This window comes from Cupressus sempervirens, chromosome 4, assembly GCF_028749045.1.
Source record: "Cupressus sempervirens isolate cs-2001-9-10 chromosome 4, ASM2874904v1, whole genome shotgun sequence".
Taxonomy (NCBI): domain Eukaryota; kingdom Viridiplantae; phylum Streptophyta; class Pinopsida; order Cupressales; family Cupressaceae; genus Cupressus; species Cupressus sempervirens.
This window is the reverse complement of record NC_143121.1, coordinates 8,380,239-8,396,029: the sequence shown is the minus strand read 5'-3', so window position 1 is coordinate 8,396,029 and position 15,791 is coordinate 8,380,239. Positions and strand designations below refer to the sequence as shown.

The window sequence follows — 15,791 nt, the reverse complement described above, 5'->3', positions numbered from 1 at the left end:
AGGTGAGCCCTGTGAGGAGCCAACCCTGTTAAAGGCTACAATGCACACTATTAAAGGTGACTTAGTTAAAGGATTTCAATCACCATATTAGTAGTGAGCCTTGTTAGAGGAATTTAAAAGATTCTATTATAATGTCACCCTATTAAAGGATTTACTAATGACTATTAGGTCAATCTTAATTGAAAGGATTATCTAGACTGATACAATTATTACAAAGTAACAATAGAACTTGATCTAATAACAATAACAACTCACTTGTAAACTACATATCTCATGTTCAGGCTTCTATTCTTCTTAGCATTCATTATTTTTGAGTCTAATAGTTGTATGCACCTTAAAATGGTTGCCTAGACTATGGACCCCCATTCCTCAATTTATCAATTTCCTAAATTAATGCATCACAATATTTTATTGAATCAATTCAAATAATTTTCCTTAATCAAATTAAAATTAATTTTATTATTTTAGTATTTCCTAAGGTTTGATAATTTCATCAATAATCTTATTTAATTAAAATAAAATATCCCTTTTAAATAAATAAAATAATCTTAGTTAATTAAAATAAAATCTCTCTTTTAATTACATAATTTTATCTTATTTAATTAAAATCTCTCTTTTAATTAAATAAATAAATCCCCACTTAAAGCTCACTTTTTGATGAAAAAAGTAAATAAATCCAATAAAATCTTATAAAGATTCCCTTTTTTTTTGCACATATGTCTAAGTGGTGGGCTTTTCCCTCTTACTTTCCTTTTTAAGGATTTTTCCCCATTGTTCTTGTGAGAAGGCTCACACCTTCACACTTTCCTTTATAAGGAACCCTCTCCTTCTCATTTGGATAGATGTTAGATGCTATAGTATGGTTATTCTATAGGTTTTGAGAGCAATTTTGGAGGAGTTTGAGCCTTAGGGTTTGGACATTGGAGATTCATTGTAACTTCTCTCTTCTTTTCTTCTTCTCTTATGCATCTATGGATACTGTCATCACATTTCATCCTTGCATTTTCATAGTAGCTTAGAGTAATATTTGCTTTCATAGATTAATCTTGCATTGTTATTTAATTTCATACATTAGATTTCCTTTGTTACATTTCTTTGCATTGTTATCATTTAGATTAGCTTTTATCTTCATTTTCATATATATTTTGATCTTTGAATCACTCATTTTATGGTGTACTTGCATGGGCACAAACTAGGTCAAACTTAGGGCCTCTATTACAAACTATTGCACCCTATGAATACAGAGCTATGAGTCACCATTCGAGATCTCATTCTTGAGAAATTTTGGATATAATGACTTAGAGAAGTGTGTCAACATTTTAGCACATATTTTTGGTGCCCGCCATGGGGGCAACTTACCTTTGCATGCTAGTTTTGGTCATTTATGGAGATAACCCTATCGTGCAAATTTCTTTGAAGATGAAAAGTTCATAGATCTTAAAGATCTAATCATATCCCCCAAATGGCTTGGTGTTTTAGTCTAAAATTTATTTTTTAGATTGTCAATATATTAGAGAAGCTTCGATTCAAAATTTAAATTTTTCTAAAGTCATTTTTATTTCTTATAATATTTTATAATATTTTATTTATTTGTCATGAAAAATCATTTGTGGGTGCAAATTAGCAAATTCTTTGGAAATGTCTACATTTTTTGAAAGGGTTTTGAATTCTAAATATGGTTCTTTGTTTATGTTTTGAGTTTAGAGCTTATATGAGGTCTCTAATACTTAGTTTACAAAAACTAGTTTGTTTTGACAAAATGGGTCCCTAGGGAACAAATTAAAATATTTTTCTAAAATTCTAACATTTTTTGAAAGGTTACTATTTTTTAATAGATATCTCTTTTCTATATTTAGGCTTTTTAGTCTGAAATCATGGCATATAGGTCCAATCTTGTTGACTAGGTGAAAAATCAAAATTTAAGAAAAAAGGGCGTTTAATGTTCATCTTGCATTTAATTTTCACATGGTTTAATGCAAGATGTGATTTTTCATTTGGGTTATTTTCTAGTTATTATTAATCCTAATAATTAGAATTTGTGATCTAACCCTAGGGTTTGCATAAGACATATCTATCTGATATTGGTTTGTGTGTTATTTGCTTAGAGCACTTGCTTGGTTTGTTAGATCAGCGGAGTGATAGGCATGCATTTCTTTAGATCTGAGCTATTCTTATACATCTCTATAACATTTGAACTTTGGATTTAAAATTGAACCTCTCATGTGGTTGGCTTGAGTATTTTACATGCTTTTGTAATTCACATTTTAATTGGTGCTCTAAATTTGGACCTAGATTTTCTTTCTTGCATATATGTTTCACATAGTAATTAGGCCTTATGAACACTATTTGTGGTGATCTTGAGAGAGTGAGCTTCATTAGCTTTCCTTACATGTGAAGCTCTTCTTGATGATAGATCCCGTTATAGATAGGGAATGATTAGATATTATTTCAATGTCTTGCTGGGTTTGTCTTTGAAATTTGTTGGTACTTTGTCATTTGATATTGGTGGTGATTATTGTTGGCTTTCTAAAACTCAAAGAAGTGGTTTCAAATTAGTGTGTCAATGAATTTGTTTTCTATGTTTGGGTGAGGTGAAGAGGCTAGAGGAGTATGCTTTATTTCCTTTTGGGTGCATCAAAAACTTGGAACCCTTGAATCCAAATTAAGTCCCCATGTGGTCCAATTTTGTGAGTCTTCTTTGATTAGAGAGGGTTAATCATAGTGGAGACTCCCTTTATTGGGTATAAACCATATAGATGGAACCTCAAGAGCTAATAGCCACTTTTATTGTGGTAGAAACACATGCTATTTAATCATCCTTGTGGAAGAAATCTCCATGGGTGTAGTCTTTTGTTAGGCTATCAAATTTCCTAAGCATCTTTGATTGATTAAATTCTCAGAATGTGTCAATACCCTAGTGTACTAAGATTGAATTTCACGCACTTGAGATTGCAAGTGTCATAGAGTTGACCATTACTAAGAACCATAGTGCAGCCCAAATTTTCTTTTCTAGGACTATGTGTGTGATTGGAAAACATTTTGAGAACATACAGAATTATGGTTCTAGGGATTAGATTCATACTGAGACACTATTCTTGTTTATGCACAAGGTTGCTTTGTCACTTGACCATTTATGATAAAAATATATTGATGCATCTAGTTGGTCAAAAAAAATGAATAAGGACACTGAGTTCTCAAGTTGAAACCTTTCATGATTTCTTATTTTGCAATTTCTAGTCTTCTTTGGTTGATTTGGGTCAAATTAGGTCACTTACCCCACTATTGGATGCATGTTTGCACATTGGATTATTGTGTTTTGATCTATTGAATTAGTAATTTTTTATTTTATGAGTGACCTTGCTTGGACTTGGTGATATAGAAACCATCCTTATTGAGAAGATAAACCTTTGCATTCTTTGATAACATGCTTGGAGAGTCATAGTAACCTCTTGTCCATTCACTTCCATACAAATTCAAACTCCATCAATTATAATTTGGGTAAATCATCCTCCTAGTCCATATGTGTTTTGTTATTCACCCATATTAGTGGGAACCTCTGTGGTAGTGTTGGTTTACACCTATTGCAAAATTTTATCTTATCACATCTCTTTTGGATAAGTGAGTGATTTTTCTATCCTAGTTTGGTACCAACATTTCTTAGGGTCAAGGAAGGTGACCTCAACTTATTTTTAACCAATTACTCTTAGTTCAAACTCACCAAAGACATAAGGGAAACGAACTTGTATTTGATCAATCAGCTAGGAATACCCTAGAAGTTTGGTTTGATCCTAATGTAGACACCTAAATCTGATTACATCAATAAGTAATCATATTTAGTTTTCTCCTAGGACATTATTGCTTAAATATTTACTATTTAATTAATTAATCATCATCCCCTAGTCAATTAATTTATTTAATTAACTATAGTCCAATTGATAAAGTCAAATGATCACCAAAAATTAATTTATCATTTAAATCCCAATTCCTTTATTAAATTGAATAAATCATCAAATCTATTCAATTTAATTCCATAATCTCATTTTATTGAATAAAACATTTAATAAAATATCTAAAATCCTAAAAGCCTTCCTAAACCCTATCCTAACCCCTAATCCAACCCATTCACCCACACTAACCTGACTTAACCTTCTAACTAACCCATCCTATCAAATCCAAATCACTCATCCCCCAATCCCTCTTCTAATCATGTGCACAATCATAAACATGGGTTAAGACTTGCTAACCCAAGCCAAAGTAAAAAAACTCAACTACACTCCTTACATCCTCATAGATGACCCTTACACATCTCTTACACCTCTCCCATCCTCTCTTACATCTCTTACATGACTCTTACATACTCAACCACCCTCATCAAGCCTTTCACCAACCCATTTCCTATCCTCTCACATGCATTCTCCTTGTGACACTTGTCACCTTCCAATTGGTTCTAAACAAGCACAATCTTTGTGCTCCCTTTTGAGTGTATTGGACCCTCCCTCACCATCTCATCATCTTGACATCTTGACCCTCCATTCCTCCAACCCTTGGCCTATAAATTGAACCTCCTTCCTTCACTAAAATCATCCACCTTCCATGCAAAGTTATAATGTTATTTTGAGAGCTCATAAACTAACAAAATACCATTACAATGTTGGAATCACTCTATGAATCCATTTTTGAAACCTTTCTTCATCCACTTCATCCCTCCATCTAAAGCTTGAGCATAACTTGTGAGCATACACATCTTAAATCAAGGACAAATCTATTTCATCTTGTGTTAGACCATTAGGAGCCTACCATTCTTGGTTTGCTTCCTTTTGTGGTGATAACAATTGGTCCTATCTTAAGCGTTTGCTTGTTTGGTTTTGTTAATGCTTCCATTTAATAGTTAGTATTCATATTACAACACTAAATTAGGTGATACACCCAATAATGAGCTTAGTGAGTTGAGTATAGACTTAGCACTTTATCATTCAGATATAGATATGAGTTATACCATGACCCAACAAGAGAAAGAAGAAATGGATAGATGCAATGATGACAATTTGTTTATCCACCCCTTTCATGAGAATAGGCCAATATTTACCTCCATTTCAACTAGATATTTGGATGAATACCAAAGGGCTGAAAGGGCTGAGAGATAAGTTTATAGAAAAAAAAATCAAAACAAGAAAACCAAGATGATGAACCTCATGGAACTTGGGTGAATTCAACATACACCAATAACTTGTGTAAAAATTCAAGACAAAGTTCACCACTAAAAACAACTTGAAGATACATGAGTGAAAGACTTAAGAGAATCAAATGTGAAAGGAAAAACTTCCTAGATGAACAAGCTAAAAAGGAAGAGAGATTTAGAATCTTAGAGTTGGAGAGATCAGCCTTGTTGGAGATAGAAGAGACACATGATCCTACTTACCTTTATTCACTAAGTGCATAATAACAATGGAATCTGAATTTGAAAACTTATTAGAGGAGAAAATTACATCATTACATGGATCATGTTCTTTAAGGCCTACATCTTCTACTCCAAGACATTAGTTGTCTTCATCTTCTATATCCAAACACCTCTTGAAAGAGAAAGTGAATAATAACTCCTTTGATAACATGCCAATATTTCATGATGGACCTATCTTTGACAAAGATGAGAATGAAAAAATGGTCCTAGGCATACTTTTGAGAGAACTTTTACTGCTTTAGGATTTTCATATGACATGGTGCTTGAGACCTTAGATGCAAACAAGATAACTACTTTACCATACAAATCTAGACCTTATGAACTTGAGGTAAAATCTCCATGGTGGAGAGATGATCACTATTGTGGTTACCATATAAACGAAGGTCATAAAACTAAATATTGTATTATGTTGAAACATAAAATTCAAGATTGTATTGATGATGGAATCATTGATGTTGAAATTCTTAAATACTTATATGACAATGATACTTTGTTGGAATTCTTTAGAATAAATGAGAGGGGGGTGAATCAATTATCTAAGATCTGGATGTACTATTATAAGTTTTCACATCTTCATGAGCCCTTAAAACATTTATCATCATGCATGCATCCATAAGGTTATGCAATCACTTAAAAATTGTAGGTTACTATCAAATCAATTTGTAGAAATGTAAACATGAAACATAATAGATTCAATAACACACTTGACATAGTGATTTATGTGGAAATCCAATTTGAGAAAAACCACCAATAACATGCTACTATTTCTCACTCTTCTAAAGTGATGCCCTGGGAAATGCCAACCCTATTAAAGGTTACAATGAACACTATTAAATGTGACCCAGTTAAAAGATTTCAAACACCCTGTTAGGAGTGAGTCTTGTTAGAGGACTTTAGACCATTCACTTGGAATGTCACCTAGTTAAAGGATTTACAAATGACTATTATGTCAACCTTAATCCAAAGGATTTATCCTAGACTGATACAATTATTGGAGTAATAATAAGGCTTGATCTCATAACAACTTACTACTCCATTTGTAGATTATAGATCTCTAGTTGCACCCTCCATTTTTCTCAACTTTCAATCACTTCAACTCTAATAGCTTATTCACCCTTCAATCATCCATACCCTTAAGCTTTCATGCTTAACTTTTCAATACAAACTCTTCTCATAGGTCACTGAATGAAGCAATACCCTAGACTCCTTGTCTTCTTTAGGTTCTCACACATGAAAACATTTGCTTCTAACTAGCCATCTCTATAAATAGAGAATTAAGATATTTTTTATTCATCCTCCATCATCAAATTTAGGGTTAGGATAGATTAGGTAGGATTCAATGAATCTACCTCTTATTTCATTTCATTCCCTTCTAGAAGCTTCTCCTTCAATCCTCTTTGAATTCTCCTCAAAATGGTTTACCATGAATTTTGTACCATCAATTCATGAATCTTATCTTCCACATGGTTCACACAAACCCATTAAACAAACTTGTTAGCATAGATCTATGAAATTCACGATCTTTCTAATAATGTTAACACTCAACATTAACTAGCTTCTCATGCTCAACACATACTATGTTGTTCGACATCCACCACATATACAAGAATAATAATATGTCACTAAAATTAATCATGTGACTAATAGTAGTTAATATCCAATCATTTATAACACTACTAAATATACTACTAAATGATTTTAGTCACTTATTTGATCCTTGACTTTGATCATATATTTAATCACATATTTAGTGGTACAATTAGTAGCATATTTAATCACATATTTAGTATATTTACTCACATATTTGATAGTGTATTTAGTAGTATTTTAATAGTATATTTGATCACATATTTAGTAGCATTTTCAATAGCATATTTAGTCACATATTTGGTAGTGTATTTAGCAACATATTTAATATTATATGTCATCACATATCTAGTAGCATATTCAATTGCATATTTAGTAACATAGTCAATAGCATATTTAGTCACATATTTGGTAGTGTATTTTTTCATAATAGAGCACGATGGAATCGAACCACCATCCTCCTGCTTGTAAATTAGGTGCTCTTCCATTGAGTTAGCACCCTTTACAGAATACATAATAAATTATTATTTTTTTCATTTAATTCTTAATATAGAACCCAAAAAGGTTATCAACCTATATTTCTTGACATGGAGGCAACAAGGAAACATCCAATCAAGTTTATAGTTTAAAGGCTAATAGATCTTAATCCAGCTGACCTCAAAGGTGATGGCCAAATCATGATCAAAGAAATACCATTGGAAGAAAATCATGTGATTTCCCAAGAGTTGGGATCCTCTTCTTAGAGGGGAAACATATCTCTTTCTTGAGGAATAAATAAATTTGTCACTGCCCTCTTGGTTGAAAGAATCTATTGAAGCATCATGCTCCTCACCATTTGTATTTCCATCAATTTGGCAATACTGATATCCTCGGTACATACAATAATCCTCCAGAATATCTAATAGCCTAGTCATCTATAGAAGACAAGACATATTCAATCAGGCTCTTGCATAATTAAGAATACTACTCTAAAACAATTTCATTAAACTACAACTTACATGAGAAAAAAAATGAGAACTTGGGAATCATGATCCTTCGGCATTGGAAGAAGCTTGTCTAAAAGAACCATTTTGCTTGGTAAATGGAAAAAACAAAGATAGTATCAAATAAGACCCAAAATGATATGTCAAACCAACACTTACTTGCATTTGTGACTAAATGGTCTCTAGTGGTATATGGTGGTCCTGGCTTCGCACCTTGGAAAAGATATGGATGGTTACAACATTTTCTCAGTTGCATAGCTATATTTAGCAGGCACCTATGCTCTCCTTCAGCATTGCCAATCTCCAAGTCCTTTTGAAGAAGGGCTCGGTAAAGCTATTTTTGCAATTTTGACATTCCTACTTTCAATATTGTTTCCTTTTTAGGGGGCAAACTCTTCTCAACATCAGATTTAAGCCTCCGCAACAGAAATGTTCAAAGAACCTTCAAATGAAACAAATTTTAGCCAAGGAGACCAATGTTTAATGCATACAAATTACCAAAAAAGAGTACCTTGTACCTTGTGAAGCTATTGGACAACTTCTTGTTGATCAATTTCACCAGATATTTGGAACCATTCATCAAAAGTCTCAGTAGAGCTAAAAAATTCTGGGAGGAAGAAATTTGGTAATGACCAAAGTTCATGGAGTTTTTTTGTAAGCACAAGAAAATAAACCATTTAAATAATAGTTAACACATAACAAGGTTGCTCATACTAGCTATAAGACTCATTTGTATTGGACCAATGTCTACAAAGTCAAGTTACTTGTTAGCATAAAAATGTCATAGGAACATAATATAAGTCTTTGAAAGACTAGAGATGCATCATATTTGGAGAGGTGTCCCAACTATAAAAAGCATGTAATTGATGCTGTAGATTCTCATTATTTTTGCAAGAAGTGAATTTTCATTCTTAATTCAATGTGCCTCATCAATAATAATGTATCACCAACTGAATCATTTAAGTGATGTTTTTTCTTTAATTGTCATCTCAAAACTACTAACACACACACATCAAATTTCCCTGGTACTAACATATTTTCATGGATGTTTGCTTGCATAATTTAAGAAGGCCAAAAATCATCAACAACTAATTAATAATCCTTTAAAAAAGAAATAAGTTAAAAATTGGGCAATTATAATCATCAGTAAATACAAACTCTTTCTTCTTGGTTTCTAAGAAGCTTCATTGCCCACAAAATTGGATAGAATCATCAAATCTCATTCATCCAATTAGCAAGGGTTGATTTGGGTGCCACAACCATGTGTGGGCCTGATATTCCTCAAAATTTGTGTAAATATCCAAGTAAGGAGATTGTTTGCAAGCTTTTTCTAAGCCCCTATAAAATAAAGAAGAAAAGAAAATGTTTAATTTATTTACATAAAGTCCTTTATAGAAACAAACTACATTCAAATAATATAATAAGTTTAGAAAATGTCCACTACCATTTCATCTACAAGTATTCCATTTATCCCATTTTCATACAATTGGATGAGCCAGTTCAATTGGGTTAACTGGTAATCTCTTATTTTGCCTTGAATGCTTGAACAGAAACAATAAAAAAATAGTAAAAACCACAAAAGATTTTTCCAAGTTAACTATGAAGTAGAAGAATCAACTGCAGCAGACAACTAATCCAAATAGTTAGATATTTGATATTAGTAGAGCTCAAGACAATTGGAATTGTCCAAAAATGGAGAGCATTTTATGTAATGATGAGATTATTACTTTCTTCCTTCTAGGGCCATGAATTCTTTCCATACAGTGGATGCATCTACATGCTGTTACATAGTGAAAAACAATAACTAATTATTGTTAAAAGAAAAAATGATATTTAAAAAGTTGAAAAATCCCAATTGCATCTCAATAAAGCTACTAGACCATAACTTCACTCCTCTGACATGTATTAGTTTCTAATTTTCTCATATCCAAAATGTTTGAAAAATAAGACAAACAACTACCAAGAAATTGATTCACTTGAACGTAATACAGAGAGAATTTGGTATCTAGTTGAAGGAAGAACCTACTTTCTGATGAAAGAAAACCCATGACAGATTTATCAAAAGAACATTAATAGGTTATAGGAAAGTCTCCTATTCATATTTGGCCAAACAATATGGTTTCCATATTCATGATCACTATCTGGATCGAACTCAAAGGGCTTCAATTAGAGTTTTACCTTTTCTTTCTTAAATTCTTAAACTAATTGGTTTGTTCCTACAAGTGGAAAAATCAAGGGTAAACTGATTTTTAGGTCCAATAAAACATAGAGACCCATACCACCCATATTTTAGACCATTTACACTCTAGTGTTTACAAACATAATGTAGTGGAGATAATTATCTATTCACTGACATCATTGGATACATTTTTGAATTATTTATAGCTATACAGAATAGCTCATGTACTTTGACTTTCATAATATATGCATTTATAATTATAGAGCATTAAACTCTTTCACTTCACTTATCTAGCTAATGGATGAGTAAACGATTCTACTACCCTTGAGTATATTTATTTTCTGAATTCAAATTTAGATAAGAAATACTTCATGAAACCTCTTGATCAATTACATCAGATGTAATAAACACAACTCTATATTTTTTCCTTCAAAGCATCAATTTCATTTAGTTGGCTTATAGTTGAGGATTAAATATTCAAAAAATATTTTTGTTTAATAAAAATGGTTTATTGTAGCAATTTTCATATCCAAAATTATGTCCCTACATGTTATATAAGATATCTATAATAATAATTTCTAAGATTGTTAGAATGGTCTGATTTTGGAGGGATTCTTCGAATGGTCAGATTCCTCTCTCAAATTGTTCAATCTCTACCAACATTATTAAGGTTTCTGAACTTCATTGGGATACTCAACTAGATCAGTTTATTAATAATGTTTGTGAATTTTCTAGGAAAGTGTTTTGGAAGAACCCGAATCTACTACCTTTGACATCTCAAAAGATTAACCAATTCAAAGGCATATTGGCTTCTAGACAAGTATTCATCTCTAGATTTGATGATAGGATCATTTGGGCTCTAGCTAAGGATGTCCATTATTTAGTAAAGGAGGGTTATAATATTGTGCAGCAAAATGTATTGAAAAAAGTTGTTAGTAGAGCATATACATTTTGCTAGAACCATATTGTGCTTCCAAAGGCAGGCTTTTTTTCTTGGCTTGCATTAAAACATAGGATCTTGACTAGTGACAGATTGAATAGCATATTTCCCCATATTTTAACTTTGTTTTATGTAATGAGTGTGAAGAATCAATGAATCATCTCTTTGTCTTATGCCCATTTTCTTATCAGTGTTGGAGTTTCATTTTGAATAGATTAAATTATAGTGCTCCACTTCAAAATAATCTTTGGGATCTCTTTCAAGCTTGGCCAATTCTTTATTCAAACTCTTTATTTGCAAATCTATGGAAATGTATTCCAACATTGGTTTTTTGGGCTATATGGGGGGAACAAAGTAAGTGCATAAAAAAAGAATCTCATTCCTTAGAAAAAGTTCTGGAAAGAATTGAAAGATTTGTATTGGAGGTGACAAACATAAGTATGAGAAACTCAAAATTTAACCCTGTTGTTACCTCTTGGGACTCTCAAGTGATTCAAAAATGAAAACTGATATTTATTCCAAATTGTTGGAAAATTAATAACACAATTTCTCCCTTATCTTGAAGAAATGTAACTTGGAGACCCCCAGATGCAGGATATTGGAAACTAAATTTTGATGGTCCATCAAGAGGCAATCCTAGAAATTTCATTCTGGGTGAATGCATTAGAGACTCTAATAGTGAAGTGGCAATTACAACTTCCCCTTCACCTATTGGTATAAATAATATTACAGAAGCCCAGGCTCTCCTAGCTAGTCTCATTTTAGCCAAACAAAGTAATTTTCAGCTATTGCATATTGAAACTGACTCTTCTGTAATTATAAATGCTTGTATTCATAGAAAAATTTATTCTTGAAAATTATAATACATCCTCATCCAAACGTAGAGTCTCTTAGATAATTGTCATGGTGTTTGCATATCACATATATTAAGGGAGGGAAATCAAGTTTCTAACTCCCTTTCAAACATGGGTTGCGATGGGTTGTTCCTCTTATCATTTCATTCGATACCCATAATTGAAAAGTATGATATTATTAAAAGTTTAATTGAGCTTGATAAGACTACCTAATTGCATTGATAGGAGGTTGAAGCTCAAAGTGTTAAGCTATAGTGAAAACAAAGGATTTTTGGGTAGGTGGAGACATGGCAAGAACAAGAAAAAAAATCCTAAAGAGCAGTGAAGCCAATAAGGTCAGAAGAAAAAGGACAAGGAGATGATCCTGAGGACTTCTTCGAGGCTTAAATTTGCTTCCCCAATAGCTTCTTCATCTAATGCTAAAGATAAAGAAATTGATAACAATGGTGGTGACGTCATAGAAAATAGCACTAGAATGTTAGGAGAAGGGTTTTATGATGTTGAATCCATTTGCAAGAAACACTTTTGCAAGGGTAAGGTGGAGTATCTTGTTAAATGGCAATGTTGGTCAGAGAGTTCTAACACCTAGGAACCACTTTGACACTGTACGAGAATTTGAGAAAAGTTACAATAGTGCTAGAAAGAGAGGGAGAAAGAAGTAGAAGCCTTCTCTAGAAGATCAAGAAGTGGAAGAAGCAGTTATAGAAGTAGGATTGTCAAATGTGCACAATGAAGTTGCAAACTTGACTGAAGATACTCTTCCAAGGTTCCCACTCTGCCCACCTCCTTTTGTGGGACATTGACTTTGAGGGATAAATCATCTTCTGCTCTACTTTGGACAAGAATCCAAAGACATTTTATCTTCATTGGTTCTGCTGCCTTACATATCAAACATAGCTTTTTCTTTTCAAAGTCAATTCAGCAAGTATTTCTCTTCTTTTTCTATAGTAGTGCTCTGTAATTGTCATACCTTGGGAAATCACATGAAGGTGCCTTTTCAAACTATTACAACTTGCTCGTGCTTAATTCTCAAGCTATGAATTAGACTTTGACATAATAAGATGTTTTTGAGCCACCATTCACCCACATTAACATTGCATCAAAAAAAGGGAGCCCACATTCTAGAACAAACATTTGGAAAGCAAACATGTCAGTGGGTTCCATCCAATAAGTGTCTTTTCTGAAGAATATTTTGATGAAGAGGAATATGAGGAATTCATTTGTCAACCCAACTCTTTGGTATGGATATATTTGTTGCTTCTTATCAGGGTGCTTGGATGAAGACTGGAGGTGGTACAACTAGATCTTGAATGCTTAAGGTTTGAGGGTTTCTTCGATAACATCTGACCTCTTACACTCCTGACATCTGTGGTGCAATTTCTCCATTTGAAATTTTTCTCCTAAAATATCATCAAATAATGGGATTTCAATGGAGAACTAGAATGTTCTAGAGCTGAACAAAAGAAGTATGCTAGGCTCTCAATATGGAAGCAACCCGACAAAGAAGAGGAGGATAAAATTTCCATCTCTGCAGGAGAAATATATGTATATGGATAATTTGTCATGGGGAGAATTTCATGAAGACTTATTGGAGAGGGTGCTAGCAAGGTTTCCTGTATCTAAGTTGTTTAGTTTCTATTCAGTGTGTAAAAGATGGATTTCAACATCAGATTCTCCTAATTTTCTACATGCTTCTTTAGAGGTGCCATCCCAAGCTCCATGGTTCTACATGGTAGATTCAAAGTTTGAAAAAGGAATTTTTTATGTCACAAAAGTGTATAAATGGCACCATATTAAAATCCCTCATATTCTTAGCAAAAGCATGTTGAAAGCAATAGCATCTGCAGGAGGTCTAATTTGTTTTGAGCAAACTTATGGCAAGTACATTGTTTGCAATCCTCTCACAAGATAGTGTTGTAAGTTACCAAATTTACACATCACTAAGACAATACATGCAGTTGCCATGGTTGCCTATAGAAAGCCTTACAAGGTAATTGTCATATAGGGCATTTTCCCTACTTTTGTGACTAAAGTCTATGATTCATCAACCTATAGATGTAGAAAACCATCTATAAGCTGGAACATGAAGGAAAATTATGGAACATCATTCTTAAAGAAAAATATTACCAATGATGATGGAATTATGTACTTCCTGAACAAAGGGAGTAATATTATTGCTTCTGATGTTTAGCATAGCCTTTCAAAAGAGTATTCTTCTATCTTGACATCAGCGAATGGTAAATAAGAAAGTCTTTTTTTTTTAAATAGAGGAGGTAATGTAGAGGCCTATACTACTCACAAAGGCTTGTGATATGAGTTTCCTCCTTTATTACATCCAACTCTTGAGTACTCTCTAGACATTGTGATTTGAAAGGGCCATATGTTGGTTGTAGTACTCCATGATTTTTTGGAGAGTTCAACAGTGAGAGTATGGGAATTTGATGAGGAAAATTTTGAATGGAAGGAAGCTTTAGAATTACCTATTTTGATGTCTCATCGATACTTTGGAAAGAAAGTTGACCTCAACTGTACAACTTATGATAACTTGATGATGATTTGCATAAGTTCTTGTGAATTTAGTAGTCTACTTTGTAACATCATAGAAAAATCATGGCTAGAATTTCCTTGTTCTCTACCTGGAGGCTATGATATCAAGAACTTTGTATTTGCCTTTCCTTTTGAACCAAGGCTGGAAGCTACTGTTTGATATTGTTATTGTCCATGAGAAAGATTTATTATAACCTATACAAAATCTATCAGTCTTGTGGGGTTTTAGATAATAAGCTACCAGGACTCAACAAATTATGTGCAAAAAATTAACACTTATTTCCATTCAAGTGCTATGTGTTCTCATCTATCCATTATTTGAATGAAACTTAATTCATCTTTGTTTAAAAAAAATAGAAAAAAACTTGATTGAAGATACAAACATGCAAGAAGAGATTTCAAAACAAGGCAAGGCTAAAGGAGCACTAGTCAGCTCTCAAGACAATACAAAGTCTACTGAGGGGCTTGATGTAGGAAATAATTTTGATAGGATTGAAGAGACACGACATTTATGCCAGAAGATGAAATCTGAGAAACCATCCTGTTCTACTTCTTCTGAGCCCGTGAAGGGAAATGGAACAAAGAGTTTCCAACTTGTGCTTGAAGAAGGTAGTAAAATAGAAGTAGAAGGAAAGGAAGTCACTCTTCCTAATGGATGTGAATCGAATGTTTCAAAGAAAGGATACCCTGGCCTTGGGAGGCATGTAAAGTAGAAGGATGAGGGGGAAGATCAACAAGCAGGCCAAAGTCTTTACAAGCAATAGGAAAAGATAGTTTTAAACGCAGATGGATTTGCCCAAGTGGAGAATAATAACAATGTCATTGTCAATAACCAAGAGCTAACATGTCCTCACTCTAATCAGTTACCTACCATCACAAATATACTCAGGGCAACCAGTTATAATAATTGCACAAAAATAGACAAACCAGATGTAAATGTTCTTTTCAAGGTTCAAAGAGTAGATGGGCAAGAATTGATGGTTGAAAATAATTTTTTAACAATTAACTGCCCAAGTTTGTTGATTGATTTATGAATAGCATCTCTGATAAAACACTGTACAATAGAAATGCAAAGAGTAAGTTATAAAGTAGTTGTACTGACACTGTAGTTTGTCAGTAGATGTCTTCTAAACTCACTGCAATATGGTTGATCAAGGAATGACCAATCTAAATATTCAAAGTTGTGTGTGGAAGCTATGTTGCTAGGCATTTTTTATAGGTTTTGTGGATAGTATGACCAACC

General features: G+C 32.9%; 3 pseudogenes; 2 read left to right on the top strand and 1 right to left on the bottom strand.

The window, feature by feature from the left end:
• Positions 1 to 7,677: 7,677 nt before the first annotated feature.
• Positions 7,678 to 10,076, bottom strand: LOC149559674 (putative chromatin-remodeling complex ATPase chain; annotated as a pseudogene).
• A 2,036-nt stretch (positions 10,077 to 12,112) lies between these two features.
• LOC149559672 (chromo domain protein LHP1-like) lies at positions 12,113 to 15,582 on the top strand (annotated as a pseudogene).
• On the top strand, positions 13,392 to 14,708 carry LOC149559673 (F-box only protein 13-like; annotated as a pseudogene).
• Positions 15,583 to 15,791: the final 209 nt, after the last annotated feature.